Source organism: Meles meles, chromosome 18 (genome assembly GCF_922984935.1).
Source record: "Meles meles chromosome 18, mMelMel3.1 paternal haplotype, whole genome shotgun sequence".
Lineage (NCBI taxonomy): Eukaryota > Metazoa > Chordata > Mammalia > Carnivora > Mustelidae > Meles > Meles meles.
Window position 1 is genome coordinate 26,141,926 of NC_060083.1, and position 18,428 is coordinate 26,160,353.

Consider the following 18,428-nt stretch of genomic DNA (forward strand, 5'->3'; position numbering starts at 1 on the left):
TTTGGCCAACAGACTTAACTTACCCAAAGAGAGAGAGGGCTTGATCTGCTGGTGCTAAATGACCTTCGCTTTGCTTGCTGTAATCTGGAGTTTCTTTGTCTTTAAGCGTCTGAAGTGCAGTGCTCACTATTGACCCTTGCCTTGTGGGCCCCAGGCGTGGGGGTTGGGGGTGGGGTAGACAGGGGTGTGTGTGGGGGGGGTGCGCTGGAGCAGGCTACAGCTGCCCCACCTCTCTTATGTGCTCCCTAGACTCCAGGGTGGGTGTTCGGTCTGCTTAGTCTCTGCTTCCTCCCCACCCTCATCACAGGTCAGACTCAGACCCCTTCTTTATCCTCAGAAGGCTGGATCCATCCATCCATCTTCCCAGCACCTTTAATTGACAAGCTTATGCAGATGACCCTCCCAGCTGTTGGCCTTAAGGGAGTGAAGTGGTCCTGTGTGGCTTTGCAGGGATGGCCCCCAGGGTCCTTGTCATCTTCCTGCCCTCCCCAGGCTCCTTAGAAATATATTGGCATACTGGGGGAGGCAGGTGTGCCAGGGAGGATGGTAATGACACGGGTATCTCAAACGGCCCCAGAACCAGGAGACTCCAGTCACACTGTTGGTGTGCCTGAACTCCGCTGAAAGAACTCTGCTGAAAGGTCCAGCCTCGCTTAGCATCCTGGAGAAGTGGCTGTGGTGCTCGTCAACCTTTACCTGACAACTTGGTCTGGGAGTTGTGGGATAACCTGGAGGTTCTCCCTCTTTCTGACCATCTTCCGGGGTCTCCACCGCTCCACCAGGCTCCTTCAAAAACAATGGTGTGTTTGTGAGGGGGGATTGATTGGAGCATGGTTCCAAGGAGGCACCTGAATGAAGCCTTCCTTGCAGATGGCACTCTGGGGACTGCTGTAGTGGGAAATCTCCTTTTAAGTGATTTGACTTTTCAGATCGTGCTTCCTTGTTGCTGTGGCAGGCTGGGGTCAGATCCGTAGCCCCACCTTGGTCATGTAGAAGTAGATGGGCCGGTGCTGTCCTCCGAGGTGGAAAACAGGTACCACTGGTGGGAAGGGTTGAGGCAGAGAAACAATCAAAATAGGTAGGTTCCAAGTGGTGCGGATGTTGCTGTGTGCCCTTGAGAGTGACATTCTGACCTGGACAGAGGTCAGTTGGCATAAATGAAAAGACATCTTCTTCTTACAGGGGGTAGTTATTTTAAGACAACCCTCACCATGGGGTTTGTGAGGAGGAAAATAGGAATTTCAGCAAACCCCCCATGGCAGGCTCTGGGGGTGCAGAACAGTTGAATCTAATGCATCTCATTCCTCTGTTGTGGGATATAATGTCTAGTGGGTTAGTCCCCTGTCGGTTATTAGAAAAAGTTCACCCCATGCTTGCTTCGGCGGCACATGCGCTAAAATTGGAATCATACAGAGAAGATTAGCATGGTCCCTTGCACAAGCAAAAGTTCATCCCTAGCTTTTTTTTTTTTTTAAACGTTTTATTGTGGAAAATTTCACCCATGCACAAAAGTAGAGAGACCAGTGTAATACGATACCCCGTTTGAGCCATTGTCAACTCATGGCCAATCTTACCTCATTTATTTACCAACCCACTCCCCCACAAGATTATTCTGAAGTAAATCCCAGACAGGATATCAGTTCATTCTTACATATTTTGGTATACACCTTAAAGAAATCTTCTAAGAAAATAGAACACTACCATATGGTACTCCCTGAGTTAACAGTAATTTCTTCATATCATATTTAATCAGTGTTCAAATTCCCCTAATTGTCTCATAAGTTTTTCAAAAGATTTTTTAAGGATTTTATTTATTTATTTGAGAGAGAGCATATGTGGTGTGGTGAGGGTCGGTTAGGATGGGTGAGGAGGGGCAAGTGGGGGGAGAAATAGGCTCCCCACTGAGCAGGGAGCCGGATGTGGGGCTTGATCCCTGGACTCTAGCACCAGGACCCGAGCTGAAGGCAGAACTTTAACCAACTGAGCCACCCAGGCGCCCTTCAAATTTTTTTTTTTTTTTGGCAGGATTCAAAAAATCCAGTGTAATTGGTCATATGTCGCCTTATGAATTTTCTCCTGCTACTTTCTTTTTTTCATTATAATTTCTTTATTGGAGAAATTTGATCATCTTGGGGAGCTGCCCATAGTCAGGATTTTGTGGATGCTATCTCCTGGTGTCATCTAACGTGTTCTGCTGTCGCCTATGATATTGTAAGTTGGTATTTAGCTTTGAGGCTCTATCACCTTTTATTTTTTGGTTTTGTTTTTTTGGGCAAGACCTCGCACTGAAGTTTATCTGATTGTTTTGGTGATGTTGGCAGTGGACTGATTTGTCCTTGGAGGTGGAAGTTTGGTGTTGTGGAGGATACTTGCTTTCTGCCACGGGAGAGTATGTGACAGGCCTATGAGTTGGCTGGATTGGGGGCCCGAGCCTGTGGAGCGCCGGAGGCCTGGCCTTGGAGTCCCAGAGTCCCAAGGCTGGAAGGGGTGCACGGCGGGAACTGATCTGTTCCCCAGCCCTGGAACAGATGGCTGCTTGTTCTCTTCTTGGGAGGTGGCCGGGTCCTGCCCTTTGTGGAAGGGCCTGTTACTTGGACTCTCTTGTCTGGTGTTTGAATGCCATCCGGTTGGCTGTCATTGCTTTAAAGAACAAACATCTCCCTTTAGCCAGCTTCCCATTTTAGGCCTCACTGAGTGCCTGGGAAGTTAGACACCTAGAGTTCAGGGAGAGAATTTGAGGGGTTTTGTGATTCCTTTGGAGCCACTGTTTTTGTCTCCTCTTTGGTGTCCCTACTCTTGTCCTCCTTATCTTTTCTTATGGTGGCCAGAGTGGAGTTTTAAAAATTCAGGTAAAATCAAGTCTCTCCACTGTAGAAACCTCTCCATAGGCTTTCCATTATAATTTAAATGAAATCCAGACTCTGAAGCCCGGCCTGTACCCCCTGCCTTATTCTCTCTTGTTCTCTGACCTTACTTCCACTTTGCCTCTCACTCACTGTGGTCACTGTATTTCTGCTGCAAAGGCCTTTCTGTTTCTGGAACATGCCAAGCTTGTGCTTGCCCCAGGCCCTTTACATGTGCTGTTTATGGTGACTTAATTGAGTGGTGCTTTCTCATTGTGCCTGCCCCAGGCCCTTTACATGCGCTGTTTATGGTGACTTATTTGAGTGGTGCTTCCTCATCGTTGGGTGTCAACTCAGATGTCATCTCTTCTAAAAGGACTCCCCTGGCCATCCAATCTGGGCAGCGCATTCCAGCCATCATTACTTTACCTTGATTTATTACCCCCATGGCACTTATCATTAACTGGTATTATCTGGATTATGTAATAAACAATTTACTGACCGTTCCCACCCCTAGAACGTGAGCTCTCTAAGAGCAGGGACTTTGCCTTTTTCACTCCTGGGTCCCCCATTGCCCGGAATAGGAAGTGCTTAGTAAATATTTGCTGTGTGAACGAATGGGTGCACATGAGACTCACTGACTCCCCACCGCCTGTTCCCCCAGGTCCTCTTAATACTGCAGTGCCCTCTGCCACAGATTTCAAGGTGTCCTTTTCTTATGTGGGTTTGAGGTATTCTCCCCTTCTCTCTTCTTCGTTCCCCTTTGGAAGAGATTTGGAGAGAAATATGACTAATGATGTATACATGCGGCATGCCATATTACTCTTCTGACTCCTATCCTGTCCCTGCATGGTTAGGGAACACGTGAGGGTCCAGACTCAGCCCTGAAGCTGGGCTCCAGGGCTGTCCTGACACTGAGTTCCTAGATCTCAGGTCCTGGAGCTGCTGTCTGAGAGGCAGAGGCGGGCTCCCTTCATTCATGCCAAAGAGTGAGGGCCAGTGGGTGTCTGAATTGGTGAACAGTCGCCATTAGTGAATATATGTTTTTTCTAAATGCAGCTCTATCTCTTTGAAGCCCGTGTGGTACACAGATGGCTGGTTACCAGGATGTTGCCAAATAGAGGGCCTGCCAAGCCCGTTTGGTTAAACCAACGAAAATCGCTTCTGGGCAGATGGGGGCTGCTGAACGGCTCAGGAATCTTCTCAGTCATTTTAAGCAGATGAGGCCCTCTTGCTCTCCCTACCCCATGCCTGCCCTGCAAACTGAGTCTCTTTGCCTCCTGAATCCATAAAAAGTAAATGGGGTAGGCAAGATGATTTCAGGTGGACAAATGCCTTTTATCTTCATTGCTATTTTAAAAAATGAATTCTGGCAAGTGATACTGGTTTTCCATGTACGACGGTTACATAACATTTTCGAAAAGTAAATTTGTTTAAGTAAAAAATTGTGATCAATTTAAAGAAAAGTGTTAAGAAAAGTAACAGTCAGGTGGTACATGGATTTGGGAAGAAATTGAGAAGATGATGTGGAAATGTCTGCAGTTTGGGGAGCACAGTGGGAAGGAAGGAGGCACTTTTCTCATATGGTCAAGTGGGCTCCCCAACACCAGGGTCCTGGGGTTGTTGGAGGTTGAATGGTTGTAACAAGCCAACATCTTTTGAGGCTTACTGTTTGCGAGGGTTGCATACCTGTCTTAATTCCACTGGTTATTATCTTTGTTTTCCAGTAGAGACACAGAGGCTCAGATTTTGAGGAACACCTAGAGGGCAAAATCAGAGGGAGATGAACAGGGATTTTAACTCTGGTCTTTTGAGGTCCAGGGGCTGTCCTCTTAACTCTTCTATTATTTGGAAGCCAGGATAAGCAGTCACGCAGTGCCTGGCTTCTGAGAAGCTCCCCATACACGCTGCTGCTATTCTCATGAAGGCGTGGAAGTACAACAAATCTCAGGGCACAGCTCAGTGGATTTCCACATATGTATCCAGGTGTGTAGATACCGTTCACATCAAGACATAGAACTTTCCTGCACCCCAGCAGGCTCCTTCCCTCCCCACAGTCCAGTCACAGTCCAGTTAAAATTACTGTGGAGGCAGGCCCATTGCTTGGTATGTGGGGGACCTGGGGTCACCTAGGAACCCGTAATAAAAGGAAGAGTATATTTGGGAGTTTGTGAGTTGGGATTTCTTTTCTTTTCTTTTTAAGATTTTATTTATTTTACAGACAGATCATAAGTAGGCATAGAGGCAGGCAGAGAGTGATGGGGAAGCAGGCTCCCTGCTGAGCAGAGAGCCCTATGTGGGGCTCACTCCCAGGACCCTGAGATCATGGCCTGAGCTGAAGAGAGAGGCTTTAAACCCACTGAGCCACCCAGGCACCCCTCTTTTTTTTTTTTTTTTTAAAGTAGCCTCCATGCCCAGCGTGGAGCCCAATGCGGGGCTTGAACTCACAACCCTGAGATTGAGATCTGAGCCCAGATCAAGAGTCAGACACTTAACCGACTGAGCCACCCAGGGGCCCCTTGTGAGTTGGCCATTTCTAAGTGGGGAACCTTAGTTCAACCCTGAAGAAGAAGGTGTCAAAGAATCCACATTGACTTCTAGGGGCAGGTGAGCTTGGTGTCACCTTCCCCTCTCCTTCTTGACACACTCTGTAGGAACCTGGAGCCAATGCTGTGTTTATTCACTGTCCTTGGAGCAAGGGTGGGTTGAAAATTTGTCACTTGCTTTTAAGCTTATCAGTTATGAACACTCTGTTTTGTGAAGGTTGGAACAGTAGCCAAGTCCTTCCCAGAGTCCTCTAGGGGCGGGCTGACCCTGCCAGGCTTCAGGGTTACTCCGTTTCTCCAAAGGAGGGAGCAGTCCTGTTGATTAGAGCCCCCCCCTTTCCATGTGTTTACTGTAAAGATCTTTACTGACCACTGAATATGGGGGGCGGAATAAGGAGGCTGTGCGGATGCCTGTGGCCATGAGCTCTTCCTTGTTGGATACAACAGCTTGAAACAGCCCCCAAGCAAGTCACACCTCTCCCCTGGTTTGCAGGACAGATCCCTAGTAAGGGATCTCATTCCCCCCACCCCCACCCCATGCTCTAACACCACACAGTCTTGACTGAAGGGAGAGGGGCAAGAGCAGCCTGGCACCTGGGAGTTTGCCAGGTGTCTGAGGCCGAGGTGGGACGTGGCCCATGCCGAGTCCTCAAAGCTTCACGAAGCCTCTGTTCTGGGTGCTGGGATACAGCAGGGAATGGCACAGGTGCACAGCCCTGCGCATTCTCCCAGGGCTTTATTAGGCCCACGTGCGTTTTTCCCTTTTAAATGGATATTTTTTAAAATTGGAAGGTTCTGTGTTACCGGTGGTTTTTTCCCTCTTCTCTTGAGAAATCAGAAGCTTTGGCAACATTGGCCGGGCCTGTCTTTCTGCATCACATCTGGACTGTCAGCACCCGGCTTAGTGTGGGGTTGGTCCCTTTCTGCTCACCGTTGCACCACCACCTGGCCACATCTGGCAGTGCCCGTGCCCCTTCCTCCACCTCCAGGGATTGGATGTACAGCGTGGGAAGCAGGAGGCTGGCTCAGGGGTCGGGAGCTCCAGATGGAGCCAGGCTCCAGCCCTGCATGCCCTTTGGGCTTCCTTGGTTTGGGGCAGGTCTATTGGGATTGGAAGTGAGGGTTCCCTGCAGGAGGTGGGCTGCAGAATGGCCACTGTTAATTTGTCTTTAGATGTTCCTCCTCCCCTTCCCTCCCTAATTACCCCTAAGGAAAATAACAGAAGTATGGGAGGCTCTGTGTTACAGTGTAAAAAGCCAGGAATCCTAAGAGAAGGGACTGGGCTGGGAGCTCCTGTTGGGTCTGTGGTGGGCATGGCACGAGGCTGGCACCTGGGGCTCAGGTGTCCCATTCTCTGCACCACACTTACTGTCACCATCTCTGTTTTTCAGAGAGGAGAAAGCTGAGGTTCAAACGGGGTGACATTTTCAGTGTCCTCCAGCTCGTACAGCAGAGCTGGGAATCCAACCCACATCTGCCTGATGCCAAATCCTGTGCCTTTTCGTCCCTTGCCAATTTCATGGTGACCCCGGCTGAGTTACTTGACCTCTCTGCCCTTGACTTTCACTCTCTACGAGGTGGATGGTGATGTCACTCGGGTGTATGAAAGGCATACCAGGTGTGTGAAAATGCTTCAAAACCCGAAGAACCATGGCACCTGAACACATTCTTATTTTTTAAGGAAGAGACTGGACTGGTTTCTCAGGCAACTGGGCTTCTTTTGAATATGGGGCCTAAGCTGGGGCAAGGGAGAGGGCAGCGGAGGCTAGATTGGGGGAAAGTCTGATTTACCAGGCTTAAGATAAGCTGAAAGGGCTCCTGGCTGCCGTCCTCACTAATTAGAGCAGAAATTTCTGCTTCTCTATGAGAACGGGAAGGTCTGGGCTGGAGCCTGGGTTACCTGTGCCATCTGTATTTTAATAGAACATTTATTTTAATAAGATTTAATCCGAGATGCAAAGACTGAAGGAGTGTGTAAATCAAGAGGTGACTGAAACAGGCTGTCTGAAAACGAGATCTTCCAGTGTGCCAGGAAGGGCTTTTGAGTGTGACATCAACAAAGGCCAGTTACTGATAGCTGAGAAGGTCCCCCAAGGGCACAGCCGCGTGGTGGCAGGATACAGCCTGTGATGCAAGCGATGGGAATGGGGACACCTGGCTTTCACAGCTTAGTTCCTCTGGCCCCGCTCCTCCCTTTCTGGAAAGCGTTCCCATCCATCCTACAGGATTCACCTGTCTTTCTCCTCCATGAATGCAAACACAGGCAGCAGTCCTGCCTAGAAGCGGACTGTGCTCCAAATGTTCATTTGTGTGGTTTCAAGTCACTTCCCTCAATGTTTGTGGAGTGCCAGCTGTGTCCCAGCCCTTGGACAAACAGGGTCCAGGAGAAGAGTAAGATACTCTCCCTGCCTTAAGCCACCTATTCTCCAGAGGAGAAACCAGACACGGTGAACCCCATACAGAAGATGGGGCGTGCTGGAGAAGAGGTGTAAGACACTCTGGAGGTCAACAGAAAGAGGGACCCCCTCCCAAGGAGGGCTTCATGGGGTTGGCGGCATTTAAGGTGGGCCATGCCGACTGGACCACATTTCTGAAGGGGGAGAGCGAGTGGGGAAGTACATTCTAGTTAAATGGTACAGTCTAGGCAAAGGAACGGAGATAGGGAGAGCAGGGGACCTGTTCAGAACTCAGTTGGACTGTGGTGTGGATTTCATATTGGGCAGTAGAGGGAAACGAGGCCGTCAGGGTCACCTGAGGTCACTTTGTGTTTGGTGTTAAATGCCAAGGAGTGAAGGACGGGTTAGGCTTCTCTGTTCCCTGCCTCCCCCAAACTCACGTGGCAGTTTGGTACCCTAGTTGGCATAGAAAAACAGAATTAGTCAGTATTATAGTTGAAATAACTTCTATTGTAATTCTTATGAAGGTTTGGGGTAGAGGGTCTTTGTGTTGGATATATAACTCTTCTGACTGGCAGTTTAGGTAAATGAGTCAGGAATCTTTTGGTTGCAAGAGATCCCAATTCTAATTAACCTAAAGGAGGAGAGAAATTTTATCGCTTTAGGTAACTGGAAGGTTCATAGGGGACAGATTCAGGTATGGCTGGGTCCAGGGCTCAAATCGTTCTCTCCCCCCATCTGCTTTCTTTTGGGTTGGCTTCATCCTGAGCTAGGTTATCCACAAAGAAAGGTGATGGCTGTGCCAGGCTTACCTTCTGCCAGTTTAGCAACACCAATAGGAAGAGCAAACCTGTTTTCTAGTAATTTTAGCAGGAGTCCCAGGGATGACTCACACTGGGCACAGTGGCTCATGTGCCCATCCCTGAACTTTGGTTATAGGGTTGGGATACGCTGATTAGTTGAGTCTGGGTGTTGTGCCCCGTCCTGGTTCTAGGGACGGGGTCACCTGGACTGAGAAAAAAGGAAGGGCAGGTCACCGAGGGACATTCAATGTGTTGCTATCAGTAGACCAGGGAATGGACACTGGTCAGGAAAACCCAGGAGCTGTCCACTCTGCTGGCCCTGGTAGCTTCACTGGTGTTGGTCTTTGCTCAGTCTTGTCCACTTGGTTGGTTGCTGCAGGGGCTGGCACTCTCCCAGATGCTCCCTTCTGCCTCTGATGGGTGAGGTGTTCTCTCTTCCCTGACACAGCCTGTTGGATCCCCAACCTTATTAAACATACTCCTTGGGACCCCTTTCGCCAGAGTCCATTGTGAACATTGAGGCGATCAGATGTGTGACTGAGTGAAACCTTGTCTGGGAGAATGGCCTGGCATTGCTCAGGGTTGGCACTCAGCTTTGGGGTTGAATGATGCTTCCCCATCCTCTTTTGCTGTTGCTTTGTGGGGCTCATTTCCGCCTCAACCCAGAAAGTCTGGATTCCTTCCATTTAGATTGCCTCTTCCTCTGGCCATCTAGCGGATGGGTGCTCTTGGTCCCAAGGTCCTGGTGGACTCTTCATGATCCATTCCCCTGCCGGAGGCCCAGGCCAGCAGAGATCTCAAGGGTATGAGAGGTAGGGACCCCTAGATTATAAGGAAATGACTGCAGCAGGGCGGAGGGGCAGCCTGAAGCCTCAGGGGAAAAACCCAGGGGAGGTAGTACCGTGTATGATCCTGAAGGTACATGGTGTTCAGACTGTGGTCCTCAGTTTCCCTATCTGTGAAATGGGAGTAGGGCTAATGAATGATTTTACTTGTGGACCGCAGGACTTGACCATTATCTGCTCACCCATGTTTATAGCAATATTATTCATAACAGATAAAAGTGGGAGCAACTCAAGTGTCCTTCCGCAGGGGACTGGATGATAAACAAAATGTGGTATATCCATACAAAATATTATTCAGCTGTACAATGGAATGGAATTCCAGTCCACCATTTATGAACCTGGAAAACATTAAGCTAAGTGATGAAGCCAGACACAGGACAGAAATTGCTTGATTTTGTTTGTACAATGTACTTAGCAATAGGTGAAAGCATGGTGACAGAAAGTAGAATAGAGTTAACAGGGTGTGGGGAAGAGTTATTATTATTATTTTAAAGATTTTATTTATTTATTTGATACAGAGAGAGAGATCACAAGTAGGCAGAGAGGCAGGCAGAGAGAGAGGGGGAAGCAGGCTCCCTGCCGAGCAGAGAGCCCGATGCGGGGCTTGATCCCAGGACCCTGAGATAATGACTGGAGCTGAAGGCAGAGGTTTAACCCACTGAACCACCCAGGCGCCCCATGAGTTATTGTTCAGTGGATTAGAAATTCTTTAGGTGATGATGAAAAGATTCTGGAAATGGATAGCTTCGATGGCTGTGTAATACTGAATGCCACTGAATTGCATACTCAAAAATGGCTACAGTGGTAAAAGAAAAACATCTTATTCAGACCCTAATATGTAAAAAAGATAAAAGAGAGTGTTTCCTTGGTCAGAGATGGGGCAGGCAGGTGGGACTAGCTCTAGTCCGGTCTCTGTGAAAACCCAGATATATTTGGGGCCAGAGTGTCCTGGGACTCCTGGGAAGCAAGGCCTGCACTCCTCTAAAGGCTGTGTTCTGAAGTTGACGGTCCCCAAGACCTTTGTCCTGTCCAAGTCCAACCCCCCCTTCTCCAGTGGTCCTGTGTTGATAAGAAGTTCAGCCTAGGGAGAAGGCGCTGGAGAGAGTGGACCACCTTGTGTGAGCTCTCTTTTTAGCCCAGTCTTTTCTGTTCCTGCTGCTGAGGACTGATGGACAGGTGTTTGCCAGTGCCTTGTAGGGTGTTCCTTGGAGGCCAAGGGGACTGGTACTGGGTGGGTGAGAACTTCTGGAGGCTCAGCTTGGGTTCCAGGAGGAATGTGGAGAGAAGAGTCTTGGCTCTGAGCTGACCTTTGGGCAGACCAGAGCCTGTGGCCACACGATGGAAGGCTTGGGTTTAGTGCCCACAACATGGATGCCTTCAGTGACCTGCCAGCCAGCCCTGAGATGGGCAGCAGTCACTCCAGCATCTGCTGTCCCCGAGGAGCAGGCCTCAGGGTTGGACCTCTCTGCTGTCCCTTTGCATGAGCTTAGAACCTTCCTCTGAGCATTTTCTGGGCTGCTTCTTGCTCATCTGATTTTTTTAAAGAAATGTTTATTATATTTTTAAAATCCATGTTCTTTGCAGAAAATTTGGAAAACACAGAAGAGTACAAAGACTAAAATAAAAGTCATCTGCAATCCCAGATGGGGGATTGCAGAGATAACCACTATTAACATTTAATATATTTTCTTCTGGTCTTTTTTTCTCCCTAAACATATAGCCTCCCACACAGTGTATTTACATCTGCATCTACATCTGTTTTTTTGTTTTTTTGTTTTTTTTTTTTTTTTGTTTTTTTGTTTTATAACAAAATTGGGATTATACTTTAGATACAGTGTATTAGTCAGGACTCTTGGGGGCAAGTGACAGAAGCCCAGGTTGAATTAATCAAACAAAATAGGGGGATTTATTGGCAATCATAACCTATCTATAGAAAGGGCTGGGCCTCAGGAACAGCTGGATCCAGGACTTTGAGCAGTCTCTTGATTCTCTGTCTTTTGTGTCTCTGTCTCTCTTTGTGTTGGCTGCATTCTCTTGGGTCATCTCTACATATGATGTCGAAACCGTGGTTACAGACCACTGTGGGCTTAACATTTTAATGCTTTTCCCTCCAGAGAGCAAAAAAAAAAATCTCCTTTCCACCAGCTCCAGTTAGACAAACCCCAAGGAGTGCTGATTAGCTTGGATCACATGCTGATCTCTGCATTAATCTGTGTGTGCAGGTGGGGTTGGGGGTTTATGATTGAGTCAGGGACTCATTATGTCTGAGTCAGGGGCTCATTCCTGCGGCTGGTGTGGGTATTGTGACTGTAAGCATCCTTTCCACTGTGAGAGGAGCAGCTCTCTGAAGTAAAGGTGGAGAGTTTCATTATCAGATGAAGGGATAAAATGAGTTGGACGGGCAGAAACCAGAATCAGAAGTTGCCTTGGCGTTGGTTCCAGCCCTGGGGGGCTGGCACAGTGTTTTGAGTGGGCACGTGGGCCCTCACTCTAGTACCAATTTAATGAAAGATGGATTGAGACCATCCCATGAGCAGTACAGTTTGGCAACACCCAGCACCATTATGCATGCACATATCCCCTTTGAACCAGAGATCTGCCTTTGGGAATTTATCCAGCACCTGTATTTCCACATGTGTGGAACAGTATTGTACAAGGTCATTCACTGCAGTATTATTTGAAATAGCAAGACATCGGAAACCACCAAATACCTAGTGATAGTGAACTGGGCACTGGACTGCTGTGTTATTTAAAAAAGAATAATGACGTTTTCTATGGACCAAGATAAAGTTCTCCCAAGATATTTGGAGTAAAGAAAGCAAGGTGCAGAATGGAATGTACAATGTGCTATTTTTGTATGTGTGTGCGTGTGTGTAGAAAAGGGGGAAAATAGGACCCTATCTCTGTGTTGGGTTATGTTTGCATAAACTGGAGAAGGAAGTGTAGAAACCATTTCATTGGGTGGGGGGTGGAGAGCTGGATGGATTGGGACAAGGATAAGATAACGCCTTTCACCATATATCATCTAATAAACTGTGGCTTTTGAACTACATTAAAGTATTACTCAAAAATCAATGGATCAATTTCCTTTTGGAGTAATAGACAAGTTTCAGAACCAGACCCTCCTTTGTGGTAATGTACTGAACCAGTCACTGAATTACTGAATTGTATAAAGTGGTCAAGCTAGGAAATTTGGTGTATATTTTACCACAATTTTAAGAGTTAAAAAAAAGTCAACAGACCAAAAAAGAGTGGAAAAACCAAAAAAAAAAACAAAAAACAAAAAACCAGAAACCTCACAGAGTGTGAGCTCTGGAGTCAGGTGACCTGTGTTCAGATCCTGCCTTAGCTACTTTGTAGCTCTGGGACTGTGGATAAATGGCTTCGTTTCTCAGAGGATCGGTTTAGTCATTTGTGAAGTGTGGATAATAAAAGAGTCAGTATTCTGAAGGTTGCATGAGACGTTAGGGATTTAAGCGTGATGCCTGGGAATGGTGGGCCTCCCCCTGTGAGTTAGCTCTAGAGGAAGGGCAGGATGACCACAAGAGCCTTACCACCTTCCCTTTCACTGGCTGGGACATTTGCATTTTAATGGAGACTGAAAACAGTCTGGACTCAAAGGGAGGAATGGTTGGAATTTCCGAAAAATTTATAGCTCCTGTCTGGGGAAAATGAGGTCTTTTCATTTCCTGGGGAGAGTTTAACTTTTACCTTGTCCTCCCAGTGGCCCCAGGTGGTTGGGTTGGAAGCTGGAGAACATGCCCTGCCAGGGGAAGAGGGTGAGCTAGGAGAAGGGAGAAAGGATCAAAGTTCAGGATCAAACCTCAGATGGGCAGAGCCTGAACTAGCTGAGAGGTCCAAGCCTATAGGTTTGAAACTGGAGAAAATGAGACAGCTGATGTAGGAAAGACGTTAGGCTTTGGAGCCGATGGCCAAGATAGAATTCTTGAGACGTCTTTGGTGCAAAAAGGTGGTTTTATTAAAAGCACGGGGACAGGACCTGTGGACAGCAAGAGCTGGGCTGGGGTCGTGAGGAGTGGCCCATTATACACTGTCAAGTCGGGAGGGTTAGGGATGGCGTAAGCCTTCCAAATATTTTGGAAACAAGGTTTCCAGGATCCTGAGGGGTCTAGCTCTTGTTGGGGAAAGGTCATATATTACTGTTTGGTAAACCCTCAGTCATGAGACCCTTCCAGTGTATATTGGTGGGTCCTATGCTTGGGGGATGATTTGCCAACGTGTATCTTGGCGTGGGGTGGGTAGAGATAAAGGAAGTTTCTGAAGGAATTTTTTTAAAAAGATTTTTATTTATTTATTTGACAGAGATCACAGGTAGGCAGAGAGGCAGGCAGAAGAGAGGAAGGGAAGCAGGCTCCCTGCTGAGCAGACAGTCCGATGAGGGGCTCTATCCCAGGACCATGGGATCATGACCCGAGCCGAAGGCAGATGCTTTAACCCACTGAGCCACCCAGGCACCCCTGAAGGAATTTTTATGTGTTAAAGTAGACTTACAGGATCCCGGAGGGTCGGGCTAAGATTGCCTTTGCTCTTAGCAAAGAATCAGCGTCGAGGCAGCTGAGTCCCTAGAGGACTGCCACTCTGCCTGTTTCAAGGACTTGTCAATGGGCTGCAAGTAGTAAGAAAATGTAATAATTTTTCTTCTGCCTTTGTTTCCCACATCAGTTGCCATGGCAAACCAATGAGCGCTGACTTCCCTCAGCCCCATATCCACCTGCAGCCACTGCTCTCTTCGCTCACCTTCATGGCGAAGCTTCCAGAGGACCTCCTCGGCTTTGCTCCCCACCACACCTCCCAGCTGCCTTTTTGCCCTCTGCTTAGTCATTTGACACAGCTTAATCCTCCCTCCTCCTCTTCCTCCGACCTGCATGGGTTGTGCCCAGGCTGTTTGCTCTTCTCTGTCTCCCTCAGTGGTGATCCCCCTTGGTGTCTGAAAGGCATTCCCGAAGTGGCAGGTGCACAGTGAAATTCCTGTTCTCTCTCTAACTCCCTACTCATCCCTCCTGTGGCCTTCCCCAGCTCAGTCTCTTAGACCAAACTCTTGGAATCACCCTTGACTTCTCTGGATTGTTCTTATTCGCCACATCCGATCTGTCAAATCCTGTTGGCTGTATCGTCCTACTCATCCGGAGTGCGACCACCTCCCATCATCTCCATAACCATCAATGCGGTCCAGCCCATCGGTCGCTCTCACCCTGGGCAATCGAGGTGACTTTTTAGCGGGCCTCCCCGCTCCCACGCTTTGCCCCCTTGCAGTTTTCAACACTGCAGTCGGGGTGATCCTTTGAACCTGTAAGTCAGGTCACATCTCTGTTCTGCTCACAGCTTTGCCTTCTGTGGCTTCCTGTTTCTTCAGGGTGGAAGCCAGCGTTCTGACCCTGGTCACAGGCTCCCTGCGATTTCTCTGCCCTCGGCTCCTGTTCTTTACTCTTTGTTCTCTCTGCACTGGCCATACCGGCCTCTCAGCTAAGGTATGCTGTTGCTTCGGGACCATTGTGCTTGCTGTTACTTTTCCCTGGAATGCTTTTCCCCAGCCACCCTCCCCCCTTGCTTCCTGGCTGCTTCCGGGTCTTCTCTCCGATGTCATCTTCTCATTGCGGTCTTCTCTGATGACCCCAGTTAGCTTTGCAAACTGTTCTGTGCTTTATTTTTCCTCCTAGCATTTGTTACCACTTGATAGGCTTCCTATTTAAAATTTTTATCTTCATTTATTTATTTAAACTTTTTATTATCTCTTTCCTCCACTAGAATACGAGCTCTGTAGGGTAGAGGTTTTTGTCTGTTTTGTTCACTGTTTTCTCTCCATTGCCTAGAACAGTGCCGGGTATGTAGAAGAGGCTCAATAAAAATTAAGTGAATAAATGAAAGAAATTTGGTTTTCATAGGGAGGGGAATAGGATGACATTTCAAGGCCTTACACAGCAGGCTCATATGATCAGATTTACATTTTGCAGGATCACTCAAGCTCCTGGGAAGAAGTTATTGGAGTGGGACAAGAATGGGACTGTGGAGACTGGTTAGGAAGATGTCCTAACCAATGGCTTAGAGATGATGGTGGGGGAGGGATGGAGGGACATTGATGGACCTGGGAGAAATGCAGGAGGCAGAATGAAAGGATCGTGGACTGTTAGAGCTACACTTCTCAAACTTTACTGTGTGTGTAGCTCACATGGTCATCTTGTCAAAATGCAGATTCCCATTGGCGGGGCTGGGGTGGGCCTGAGAACCTGCATTTAGGCCAGCTTCTGGATGATGCTCCTGCTGCTGGTCCATGACACATCTTGACTATTAGGGGATGGGATATCAGGCCTAAGGCAGGAGGAAGAGTCAGGAGTGCTCAGTGCCTTTGTTTGGGAGACAGAACTTGGGAGGAGGAACTGGTGGGGGGGAAATGACATCACTTCTGGGCATGTTGATTTTGAGACTAGTGAGATCCCAAGTGGAGATGTTCGGTTGGCATTGGGGTCTGAAGCTCAGAGGAGAAGCCCGAGCAGGAGACAGACAGTGGGGAGTCCTCACAGGAACGCCAAAGGCAGCCCCCGTATGGGTGAGACTGAGTGGGGGAGAGGCTACACTAAGGGAGGTCAGGGCTGCGGGAACCCTTGCTCTCTGGAAGTTGTATTACTTCCATGAAAGATCGGTTGCAAAGCCAGGGCATTGGTTAAGATACCTGATGGGACATGGGGCAGATGTTTTCTTCCCCACATTAATTCAGTACTATTCTGACCTTGAGGGTTTAATAGCTTTGCAAAGGAAATGAGCAGGAGTCTTTTCCTGAAGGCAGTGGCCAGTCTGGGGCATGTGAGGGCGACCACACAGATCTGGTTCTTGAAGAGGGGGGACAGCCTCCAGTCCTGCCTGTTCTGCCTGTCCTACGACATTTGGGTGTTCTGCTGCCTTGGAGCCCCATCATGCACTCGAGCGAAACTGGTCTGAGATCCCACTTAGCTGAGTGAACTTAGGCAAGGCGCTTTACCTCTCTGGACCTTGGTTTTTGCATCTGCATGGTGGGGTAATAATGTCAGTGTTCATGAGGGTCAGTGAGTTGTTGTATGTGACATGCTGAGCCCAGAGGCTCTCTAGAGGTTGTGTGCAGTCAGGATGGATGCTGGCCACTCCCTCCCTCCCCGCCCCTCTGCAAGTGCTTGGCTTGGCCTTGGCCCCAGATCCATACACTTCTCACACTGATGGTGGTCCCGGTTCCTTCTCCATCCATCTCCTTGGCTTGAACCTCCCCCCCTCGCCCCCCGCCCTGCCGCCGTTTACATCAGTCCCCACGATCTCCCTTACTGTGAATCACACCCCTGCTGGTGCCCATGCATTCCAGCTGGCCTCTCGTCCATTTACTCTTCCCTTCTGAGCCTGACTGTAAACTTCCTGGGGGTATCGTCCATCTGTCCGTCCATGTCTGCCATCGCACTTTGGTGCTAAGGATCCAGTGGGGATGAGGCAGGCCTGATGCCTGCCGTGATGGAGCTCTTAGTCCAGTGGGCAGGATGGGCACCCAGCAGGTCATTGCAGCAAAGGGGCTGGGTGCTGGGATATGGGATGTTGTGCTGCGGCAGCGGGGAGCACAGGGGCCCCAACCCAGGGTTGGCACATCATCTTAAGGAAGGGACATTCCGGCGGGGAACCAGGAGGACAAAGTCTGGAGAGGGGGTGTGGGCAAGGAGGAAGGTCCACACAGGGGGCTCTGGTATGAGTAAGAGGGGCCCAGTGGATGAGCTGACAGGTTTTGTGGATAGAGGGCGCAGGTCCCAGGTGAGGAGAGGAAGTGAAGGGGTGAGATGACCTGGATGGGCCCAGATAAGGGGCCTTCCTTGAGGGCATGTTGAGTTGGGTTTGGTCCTAGTGGTTGAGGTGAGCCATTGAAAGGGGGGTGCCATTATTACTTTGCACTGGGTTTTCACTTTCATTTTCTTACTCTGGAAGTTACCGTTTTAGCCATTTTAACGTGTACAGTTAGGTGGCATTGATTACATTCGTGGTGTGGTGCACCCAACACTACCGTTCTTCTCCAGAACTCTCTCATCACCAGACAGAAGCTCTGTCCCCCAGCAGCAGTCACTCCCATTCCCCTCCACTACCCTAATCAACCATCCATCTGCTTTCCCTCTCTGGATTTGCCTATCTGGACATTTCCTTTAAATGGGATCCCGTCATGTGTGGTCTTCTGTGATTTGCTTCTCTCATTTGCTGTTTTCATGTTCATCGTTTAAAGGCTGAATAACATTTGTGTGGATGAACTGTATTTTATTGATTTGTTCATCTGCTGATGGACATTTGGGTTATTTCCACCTTTTGGCTATGGTAAATAATGTTGCTGTGAACATTCATGTATAAGATTTTTTTTTAGTTTAGTTTTGTTTTTTTTTTTTAATTTATTTGACAGACTGAGATCACAGGTAGGAGGAGAGGCAGGCAGAGAGAGAGGAGGAAGCAGGCTCCCTGCTGAGCAGAGAGCACGATGTGGGGCTTGATCCCAAGACCCTGGGATCATGACCTGAGCCGAAGGCAAAGGCTTTAAACCCACTGAGCCACCCAGGTGCCCCTCATGTACAAGATTTTGTTTGAACGTGTGTTTTCCGTTCTTTTGGGTATGTTGCTTGGCATGGAATTGCTGGGTCATATGGTCATTCTGGGTTCAACTTTTGGAGGATAGGTTGTGTCAGACTTCAGCTCAGGTCATGATGCCAAAGTCTTGGGATTGAGTTCCACGTTAGGCTCCTTGCTCAGTGGGGAGCCTGCTTCTCCCTTTGCCCCTCCCCCACCCCTCCCCCTGCTTGTGCTCTCTCTGTCTCTCTCTGACAAATAAAATCTTCAAAGAGGCTGCACCTTAAAAAAATTATGGTTATCCTGGTGGGTGTGATCAGCTTTTCACTTTATTATTTTTTTATTTTTTTATTGTTTTTTTTTTTAATTAATTTATTTTTTCAGCGTAACAGTATTCATTGTTTTTGCACAACACCCAGTGCTC

General features: G+C 48.4%; 1 protein-coding gene and 1 non-coding gene across 8 annotated transcripts in view; both read left to right on the forward strand.

The window, feature by feature from the left end:
• Positions 1 to 18,428, forward strand: part of RAP1GAP2 (RAP1 GTPase activating protein 2) — a 241,140-nt gene that overhangs the window by 103,167 nt on the left and 119,545 nt on the right. The window lies entirely within an intron of this gene.
• Positions 1,370 to 1,473, forward strand: LOC123930338. The gene has a single exon (XR_006816054.1). It is a non-coding gene; the product is annotated as a U6 spliceosomal RNA (small nuclear RNA).